The 11027-nt window shown below is 36.3% G+C and overlaps 1 long non-coding RNA gene across 1 annotated transcript; it reads right to left on the bottom strand.

Moving 5' to 3' along the window:
• Nucleotides 1–7029: 7029 nt before the first annotated feature.
• Nucleotides 7030–9499, bottom strand: LOC140184585 (uncharacterized). Its single transcript, XR_011881663.1, has 3 exons — nucleotides 9347–9499; nucleotides 9146–9262; nucleotides 7030–7237 (listed from the first exon to the last, which is right to left on the bottom strand). It is a non-coding gene; the product is annotated as an uncharacterized lncRNA (long non-coding RNA).
• Nucleotides 9500–11027: the final 1528 nt, after the last annotated feature.

Here is an 11027-nt window from a genome sequence, read left to right as displayed (position 1 = left end):
CACAAGTAAGAACCGACAGATGATTAGCCCTACGTAACCCGTAGCTGGACCATTTTCACTGAGAGGACGGGAGGTAGCCATTTACAATGGTGATACCCGAACATACAGCTTGCCATAGAAAGGGTATGAAGGATTGGATGAAGGCAGTAGGAAAGCAGAGATTTAGTAGGAATAATGCATCTCCATACGCTTATCTGAAATTCCCACCAATGAATTACATAAGTATCTCTATCTTTATTTTATGTTTACTTATCTTTTAATTATCAAAACTCTATAACCATTTGAATCCGCCTGACTGAGATTTACAAGATGACCATAGTTTGCTTCAAGCCGACAATCTCCGTGGGATCGACCCTTACTCACGTAAGGTTTATTACTTGGACGACCCAGTGCACTTGCTGGTTAGTTGTGCGAAGTTGTGAAAAAGAGTTGAGATTACAATTGTGCGTACCAAGTTGTTGGCACCATTAAGATCACAAGTTTGTGCACCAGACTGTACTTGCAACAAAGGAATTATATTTTGAGAAATTCTAGATCAACAATAAATCTCACATCACTTGTCTTCTATGATTTACAATTTTATCTCCAAGGTTATTGTGCATAGACCAGGGAAGCTGATTATCCTAATCAAAGCGCTTTCTTGAAACAAAGGCTTCTTTTTTATAACATCTTTGTTGCCCATAGATGTATGTGCTATTTGAAGAAGAACAATAGGAGAATAGAGTATTAAATGGCGCTTAAACTAGTCGTGAGCAATGTTTATAACAGAGCAGAATGACACTTTTGAGGTTTATTATGCTAAAGCTTGGATTTGACTCAAGATGGATTGACTGAATTTGACATTTGAGAAATGGTGACCACAATTTCTCAATCTTTTATTATGGAAAGTCAAAACTATAATTGTTTTTAACCAATAGAGACATCTAACAAGGTGATCCGTTATCCTCATATCTTTTATTATTCTTTGCAGAATATCTTTTCTTTCTACTATACAAGGCAAAGCAAAATTGTCTCATTCAAGGAATTCAGGTGAACGGTCAATGTCATTCCTTCAACTACTTACTTTTTGCATATGCTTCAATTCTTTTTTGTAAGGCATCCAATGATAATTGTGGTCGGAATTATTGATAAATTATGAGAGTTTCAGTGACCACAAAGTCAATCTAACTAAGTCAATATTGTTCTTCTACAACAACACTCCCACTCCTATATGGGTTTAGATAACCAATTTCAACATCTCTCATATAGGAGAACAAGACAAATACTTGGGGCTATCCTCAGTTATTAAGAACAAAGTCTTTAAAAGGGTTTAAAGTTGGAAGTGCCTCATCTTATCTAGTAGTGGAAGACAAGTTGTATTTTGAGAAATTGAAGAAGCAATCGTTATCTATATACTTTCTTGCTTCAAACTACCAGATGGTCTACTAAATGTGATTCATGTAATTCTCTCTTAATTTTGGTAGGGATAACAAGGTGCTAAAAGATGGATGGTATGGAGTAGTTGGGTTACAATGACAAGACCAAAGAAAGAGGGAGATCTAGGTTTTATGACCTAAGGGATCAAAATTTAGCACTTCTAGCTAAACAATATTAGAGAATTGCTACTTCACCTACTTTCCTTCTAACAAGAATCATAAACGGTATATATTTTAGATGTAATTCAATTTTAAATGTCTGAAATTGGGAATTTACTATCTTGGAATTGAAAAAGTTTGCTAAAAGATCGAAGCATTTTAGAGAAAGGAACGAATTGGCGAGTTTGTTTTGGTAAAGGTATTTAGGTTTTCAAAGACCTTTGCTCCCTCCACCCTATCCTTTCCTGATTCTTCCCTCCTTGGAGTCACAACCAGCTAGCTAGAGTATTTTTTTGTGTAGTGATATGTTAATAGGTAATGGATATTGAAATCAAGCTCTAATAGTAGATACTTTTCCTCTTGAGATAGCTCAAAGAATTATATCAATCTCACCACGTGAAAGCAATGATAAAATTACAAATAGCTTACCTTTTCTACCACCCCTCTTGAATTTTTCCTAAATAGAATTCAATAGAGTGGTGTTTGGTCACAATTGTGGAAGATTGTTATTCCTCACAAAATTGAAATCTTTAATTGTAAGGTTTTGCATGAGAAGCTTCCCGTTCTCCATAGTGAAGATGAATCAATTGTTTATTACCTATTCAGATGTCTTGATTCACAACAAAGATGGAGTAGAAGTTTGGTTATTTTCACCAGATTCCCTCTCAAGATTGTGGCTCCTTCTTTGATTGGTGGAGTAGTATTGTCATGGCTGTCTCTTAACACAATGATAGCAACAGCATAGCTTGCCTAGATTTTGGCTTAGAATGTTTGGAAAGACCGTTATGGTAATGTATTTGAGCACCATGGGTCAGTGTTGGACGCCATCATTACCTCTACCATCAAACTTAATCAAGAGCTCCAAAAGTTACTGCAACAACCCCGGTTTTCGAGTACGCGAGATCTTTTGTGAAAGTACCGATTTCTCTGGAAGATCAGTAAAAGGAGAACCTCTGCTATATCATCAAGCATCTCAATCTTCATTATCATTATGTTATCTTTTAATCAGGACCTTAGTTGAGACAAGCCAGACAACGCAATCGCGAAAAACTTAGTTTTTGTATCGTATCGGCTAGGAGTTTTGATTCTAGTTTCTGTAAATAGTTTCACTTTGATGAACCAGGCTCAATTCATGAGAGAAGAGAGATAATAGTATAATATTATCATTATATTAGTATTAGAAGTTGCTTGAATGATATTATAAGGTTACCTGGTCAATTTTAGTTAAAAACAAAAAATCGGTTTAACCGGGTTCACAGTTTACTGGTGCAGGTTAGCACCAGCACTCTCCGATGACTTTAGCAATGCTAAGGCCTCATTATACATATTTTATTCTCATAATAAATATGTTACTAGTGTCATTTATGCTAGTAGCTCAGAAAATAATTTTTAGAGATGTTTTTACAAGTGTTCCGATACATCTCGTTTTAGTAGTTGTACATCTGAGATATTTTAATATTATTTTAACCCACCTCCAAGCCAACCAATCATAACTCACCCTACACCCCCCAAACCCCCAAGGCTGGTTCATTTTCACTTTGTGGCCGAAATTTCCAAGAGAGAAATAGAGAGAAAGTTTTTAGTTCCCAATCTTTAAAGCTTGATTTCTGCTGAACTAAAACTCAAATCAAAATTCCAAACCGACCAAAATGATCCTCTCTTCTTTTTCTACATGATCATATGACTTATCAAGTCTGGAATCAAGGTGATTTGGCTGCACCATCTCCCTTTTGATTCAGTTTCAAGGAAACATGCTTAAACATTTATTTTCTTGATGTTCTTCCTTAGGAAGCATGCTTAACATGACTTGAGGGCCAAGAAATGTTAATTTCCAGCAACGCTAATGTGATAAATCTCTTCCTATCATGCTAAGTAAGATTTGGTTAGTTGAGAGTTTTCGGATTTAAAGTTGTTCTTAATGTGATTTAGGAGGAAAAAGTGCTTAAGGACCACCTGAAAGTCTAACCAAATTAGGAGCAGCAAAACCAGGTAGGGTTTGATGAAATTAATATTTATTGATTGTGTTTGAGTTGTGTGATTATGATATGGTTTGGCTGTACTTGAAATTGATGGTTTATATGAGTGATTCTTGTTGAAATTTTGGTGAAAATTTGATGAAATTTGTTGATATTCAACTTTGAACTTATGTTCTTCATGGCTGCTGGAAAAATGAAACCCTAGGCCCTAAATTCGGATTCAATTTGTGTTAAAATCATGTAAAAAAGATGGGGTTTCAGTGGCTGCTAATTTATTATGAATTATCGTAAAAATCGGTTGCTGAAAAGACTGAAAAACGGGTAAAAAACAGAGAAAGAATTTGAAAAATTTATGAAAAATACAAAGAACACTTTGAGTGTGATGAAGAAAATTGAAGAACAGGCTTTAGATCTTTAAAAGGGTAAGGAAGAAAAATTTTTGGTGTTTGAGGGGTCATTTGGTAATTTCTGAAAATTAGGGTGGTTAAAGTAGAAATATTAAAAGTTACAGGTGGTAAAAAGTAAATTTTAAAGGTTAAAAGTTAAAGAGGGATAATTTTCGAAAATTTAATGATAAAATAAGAAATAATAATAAAATATTAAATAATAATATTTAATTAAAATTAATATTTTAATAAAAATAATAAAATAATGCGAAAAAGGAACTTTTTGTAAAAGCTTTAGAAAGACAACATTAAGCGCATAATCTCATAATTACCTTCATAAAACATTTAGGGAGTGGTAATAACATGTTAGTGAGGCAAAGATAAAGGAAAGATAAAAAGTTAAAGAAAAGATAAAAACTAAAGAAAATTCTGTAAAGAACGAACTAGGGCAACATAGTTGTTCCGAGGGTTACCTGAAACTGTAGGTCGATCTTGAACGAGATCTTCTGTGTGGGTCGGAGCTGTTGTGTCCGGCTTGTTGGACATGGTGATGGTGCTGATCCTTCGTCCCCGGAGGGTGGGGGTACCTGCAAGGGTATTAAGCAGGTATTGAGTAGAATCAGAGTATGAGTTATACCTGGGTGCTCCAGTGTATTTATAATGGTGTAGAGTGACCTTTTCAGATAAGATAAGTTAGTTATCTTATCTTTATCTTTATCTTATCTTTCATGGGAACCGCCCTTATCTCTATAGACTTGGGCTGCTGATGAGCGGATAATTTATACGCTTTTTGGCATTGTTTTTAGGTAGTTTTTAGTATGATCTAGTTACTTTTAGGGATGTTTTCATTAGTTTTTATGTTAACTTCACATTTCTTGACTTTACTATGAGTTTGTGTGTTTTTCTGTGATTTCAGGTATTTTCTGGCTGAAATTGAGGGACCTGAGCAAAACTCTGAAAAAAGGCTGACAAAGGACTGCTGATGCTGTTGGAATCTGACCTCCCTGCACTCAAAATGAATTTTCTTGAGCTACAAAACTCCAAATGGCGCGCTCTCAATGGCGTTGGAAAGTACACATCCAGAGCTTTCCAGAAATATATAATAGTTCATACTTTATTCGAGATTTGATGATGTAAACTGGCGCTCAACGCCAGTTCCATGCTGCATTCTGGAGTCAAACGCCAGAGACACGTCACGAACCAGAGTTGAACGCCCAAAACACGTTACAACTTGGCGTTAATCTCCAAGAGAAGCCTCAGCTCATGGATAGATCAAGCTCAGCCCAAGCACACACCAGGTGGGCCCTGGAAGTGGATTTATGCATCAATTACTTACTTCTGTAAACCCTAGTAGCTAGTCTAGTATAAATAGAACATTTTACTATTGTATTCAGTGTCTTTTTCTTTTGACCACGTTACATCTTTGGTCTCGGTTTTATTATATTATTCATCTTAGGAGACTATTGATCATGTTTTGGGGGCTGGCCATTCGGCCATGCCTGAACCTTCATCACTTATGTATTTTCAACGGTGGAGTTTCTACACACCATAGATTAAGGGTGTGGAGCTCTGCTGTACCTCAAGTTTCAATGCAATTACTACTATCTTCTATTCAATTCGACTTATTCTTATTCTAAGATATTCATTGCACTTCAACTTGATGAATGTGATGATCCGTGACACTCATCATCATTCTCACCTATGAACGCGTGATTGACAACCACTTCCGTTCTACCTTAGACCGGACGCATAACTCTTAGATTCCTTAATCAGAATCTTCGTGGTATAAGCTAGAATTGATGGCAGCATTCATGGGAATCCGGAAAGTCTAACCTTGTCTGTGATATTCCGAGTAGGACTCCGGGATTGAATGACTGTGACGAGCTTCAAACTCGCGATTGCTGGGCGTGATGACAAATGCAAAAGAATCAAGGGATTCTACTCCAACATGATCGAGAACCGACAGATGATTAGCCGTGCTATGATAGAGCATTTGGACCATTTTCACTAAGAGGATGGGATGTAGCCATTGACAACAGTGATGCCCTACATATAGCTTGCCATGGAAAGGAGTAAGAAGGATTGGGTGAAAGCAGTAGAAAAGCAGAGATTCAGAAGGAACACAGCACCTCCAAACACCTATCTAAAATTCCCACCATTGGATTACATGAGTAACTTTATCTTTATTTTCTATTTAATTTATTATTATTATTCGAAAAACCAATAATCTCTTAAATTAGTTAAATCCGCCTGACTGGGATTTACAAGATGACCATAGCTTGCTTCATACCAACAATCTCTGTGGGGTCGACCCTTACTCACGTAATGTTTATTACTTGGACGACTCGGTACACTTGCTAGTTAGTTGTGCAGAGTTGTGACAAAGTGAGATTCACATTTGAGAGCACCAAGTCTTTGGAGCCATTGTTGATGATCACAATTTCGTCCACCAAGTTTTTGGCGCCGTTGCCGGGATTGTTCGAGTATGAACAACTGACGGTTCATCTTGTTACTCAGATCAGGTAATTTTTGTAATGACCCAATTTCTTGTACGTCATGATCATACTAGAAACTGAGCGCTACCAACTTGTCTTCCTAATTATTATCTATTATTTATCATATGAGCCTGATTCGTTGTTAAAAACGTAGTTATTTTACGAGGTACTTTTTTTTTTTGAAAACATTTGGATTAACAAACAGTATCATTCATAATCAATTCACAACTAATAATATATAAAACAGTTACAAACAACCACACATAAACACATCACAAGTAGTTGACAACATTCGGTGATTCAGCTTTTATTAGAATATAGACTGTTAGTTAGAAGACCCCTAGATATAGCTAGATAATAACTATATACATATATATACATACAACATCCCAGGTCCTGACCTGTTCAAGAGGTCCCTAAGCTGGCACCCAGGCTAGCCTAGACTCTATACTCACCTAGTCCCTCTAAACTACTAAAGCGAGGGAAAGTACGTTCTAAGTCTTCACAATTCAAGTCAGGTGGAACATCATCAAAAGGTAGAACATCATTTGTTACTCCTCTGCATGATCAGACATTGCCATATGACGTCTCTCTGGTACCTCATCAAGTAGCCACACAACAGGAGTCTCGTACACAGGATTTAGGTTAAAGTTCACGTACAAACGGGGTGCGGACATTGGCTGGTCTCACAGTATATACATATAAACAGAGAATGGGATTCACCCTAGACTTAGAAGACTACCTAGAGCGGAATCCTTTTTGCAAACGGTCGTCAGCAAACTACGGAAAGAAACTCTTGCTTCCATCTGAAGGGGGAAAGGAGAGAGAAGGGGTAAGAACTGGGGAGTTCTTAGTAGGGTCGGGGTTATTAGTTACGTTCATTTATTTGGGGTCGATTAGCAGACGAATAACATAATATAGTGAAGCAGTAAACAGAAGATAAAGATAGGATGAGAAAGTAGAGAAAATAGAAAGCAGAACACAGACAAAAGAATACAAGAAAATAAAACACAGAAATAGCATACAAGCAGACAAACACAAAGAAATAGATCACACACAGAAAGTAATGCAATAGAGAATGATGCGCAGACAAGAATGATGCATGTCTAGCCCTAGCACAGGCCATGAGCTCATGTGTCGGTTGGCTGCCCGCAATCCCGACATTTATCCGGTCACGAGTAATCCCGATTTCCCGAATACGATTTTCCGTTCCTAAATAAATGCGCATATAATAATAGCCGCTCATTTGAGACAGCCTCTGCTTACTGCAGGAAGATATATATACTCTGCTCTGCTCTGGGGAAGCAGAAAATAGCTGTAGGTAACTTAGTTTCCCTACAGAAGCTCTGGGTTGCATTAAGCAACTAATATATATTAAACATAGCTCTGGGTTGCATCAAGCAACTAATATATATTAAATATAGCTCTGGGTTGCATCAAGCAACTAATATATATTAAATATAGCTCTGGGTTGCATCAAGCAACTAATATATATACATATCTCTTTACTCTGTTCTGGTTGCCCTTTTCTCTGTATCTCTTTACTCTGTTTTAATTACTCTGTTCTCTGTATCTCTTTTCTCTTCTCTGATTACTCTTTTTATATATATCTATATTACTCCTTTTCTCTTTATCTCTTTACTTTACTCTGGTTACTCTGTTTTCTGTGTTTCTCTACTCTATTCTGATTACTCTGTTCTCTGTGTTTCTCTGCTTAACATATGTATTTAAAGCTTATGTAAATCTCGGTATGAATAGTTTGCCTGTCCCAAGTATAGGTTCATTAAGTCTATACTGAAACAGTTTAACTTTTCATATTATACCTAACACTAGTCGCAACTCAAGTACTAACTAAGTTGCCCTAGTTCGTTCACTAGTCTCTGTCTGTTTTTCTGTCGTTAGAATTTTACAGACTTTTTCTTTGGTTTTTATCTTTTCTTTAAATTTTTATCTTTTGTTTATCTTTTCCTCACTAACATGTTATTACCACTCCCTAAGTGTTTTATGAAGGAAGTTATGAGATTCTGCACTTAAAGTTGTTTTTCTAAAGCTTTTACAGAAAACTGCATTTTCCTCATTATTTTATTATTTTTATTAAAATATTATTTTTAATTAAATATTATTATTTAATATTTTATTATTATTTATTATTTTATTATTAAAATTTCGAAAATTAACTCACTTTTACTTTTAACCTTTAAAATTCACTTTTTACCACCCGTAACTTTTAATATTTCTACTTTTACCACCCTAACTTTCAGAAATTACCAAACAACCCCTAAAACACCAAAAATTTTACTTCCTTGCCCTTTTTAAGATCTAAGGCCTGTTCTTCAATGTTCTTCACCACACTCAAAGTGTTCTTCATGTTCTTCGTATATTCTTCAAATTCTTTCTCTGTTTTTACCCGTTTTTCAGTCTTTTCAGCAACCGATTTTTACCATAATTCAAAATAAAATTGCAGCCACTAAAACCCCATCTTTTCTACATGATTTCAACACAAATTGAACCCCAATTTAAGCTCTAGGGTTTCGTTTTCCAGCAACCATAAGAACACACATTCATAGCTTGAATTTCATCAAATTTCATCAATTTTTCACCAAAATTTCAACAAGAATTACTCATACAAACAATCAATTTCAAGCACAGCCAAACCATATCATAATCACACAACTCAAACACAATCAATCAAGATTAAATTCGTCAAACCCTACCTGGTTTTGCTGCTCCTAATTCAATCAAACTTTCAGGTGGTCCTTAAGCACTTTTTCCTCCTTAGAGTTGCTGGAAATTCACGTTTCTTGGCCCTCAAGTCAAGTTAAGCATGATTCCTAAGGAAAAACATCAAGAAAACACATGTTTACATGGTTTTCCTTGAAAACCGAATTGAAAAGGGAGGGAGACAGCCATCTCACCTTATTTCCAGCCTTGATATGTTATATGGTTATGTAGAGGAAGAAGAGAGGATCATTTTGGTGAAATCGGAATTTTGATTTGAGTTTTAGTTCAGAAGAAATCAAGCTTTGAAGATTTATGAACAAAGAACTTTCTCTCCTTTTTCTCTTGGTGATTTTCGGCCATAATGAGTAAATGAGGCAGCCTTGGGGGTTTTGGGGGTGTAGGGTGAGCTGTGATTGGTTGGCTTGGAGGTGGATTAAAATAATATTAAAATATCTCTGGTGTACAACTACTAAAACTAGGTGTATCGGAACACTCGTAAAAACATCTCTAAAAATTATTTTCTGAGCTACTAGCATAAATGACACTGGTAACATATTTATTATGATAATAGAACATGTATAATGAGGCCTTAGCATTGCTAAAGTCATTAGAGAGTGCTGGTGCTAAGCTGCACCAGTAAACTGTGAACCCGGTTAAACCGATTTTCTGTTTTTAACTAAAACAGACCAGGTAACCTTATAATATCATTCAATCATCTTCTAATACTAATATAATGATAATATTATACTATTATCTCTCTCCTCTCATGAATCGAGTCCGGTTCGTCAAATAGAGACTATTTATGAAAATCAGAATCAAAACTGCCAACCGATACGGTTCAAAAACTAGGTTCTTCGCGATTGCATCATCAAGCTTGCCTCAAAGGAGGTTCTAGCTTAAGGATGACATAATGATAATGAGGATTGAGATGCTTGATGATATAACAGAGGTGTTCCCTTTACTGATCTTCCGAAGAATTCCGTGCCTTTAGAAAAAATCTCGCGTACTCGAAAATTAGGGTTGTTACATTCTACCCTCCTAAAAGAAAATTTTGCCCTCAAAATTTCAGTTACCTGAGACTAGATGCGGGTAATCAACTTTCATCTTATCTTCGAGTTCCCAGGTGTGCTCTTCTTCTCCTCTTTGTCCCCAAGCTATTTTGACCAAGCGAAGAGTTTTGCCTCTTAGCTACTTATCGCTTCTTTCTACAATCCAAACTGGTGATGCTTTATATGTCAAATCGTTTCGTAACTGTACTGTCTCTGGTTCTAAAATATGACTCTCGTCGGGAATATATTTCTTAAGTTGTGAGACATGGAAAACATCATGAAGGTTTGACAGATATGGAGGGAGGACTACTTGATAAGCTACTAGACCGACTCTTTTAAGTACTTGGAAAGGTCCTATGTATCGAGGGTTAAGCTTTTTAGTCTTAAGGGCTCTACCTATTCCAGTAGTCGGGGTTACTTTAAGAAAGACATGGTCTCCCTCACTAAACTCTAAGGGTCTACGTCTATTATCGGCATAGCTCTTTTGACAACTCTGTGCTGTCTGAATCTTCTGGCGAATCCCCTTTATCTTCTCAGTAGTTTCTTGCACTAAGTCTGGACCCAAGACACTAGCTTCTCCATCATCATTCCAACACAATGGTGTCTGACATCTCCTTCCATAGAGAGCTTCATATGGTGCCATCCCGATACTTTGTTGGTAATTATTGTTGTAGACGAACTCGACCAACGGCAAATATTTATCCCAACTACCTTGGTTATCCATCACACAAGATCTTAGCATGTCTCCCAATGTCTGGATTGTCCGCTCTGATTGTCCGTCTATCTGAGGATGGTATGCTGTACTCATATGCAATTCTGTTCCTAA

Source organism: Arachis hypogaea, chromosome 5 (assembly GCF_003086295.3).
Source record: "Arachis hypogaea cultivar Tifrunner chromosome 5, arahy.Tifrunner.gnm2.J5K5, whole genome shotgun sequence".
NCBI lineage: Eukaryota > Viridiplantae > Streptophyta > Magnoliopsida > Fabales > Fabaceae > Arachis > Arachis hypogaea.
The sequence above is the reverse complement of the archived record's forward strand: the minus strand, read 5'-3'. Positions and strand labels throughout refer to the sequence as shown.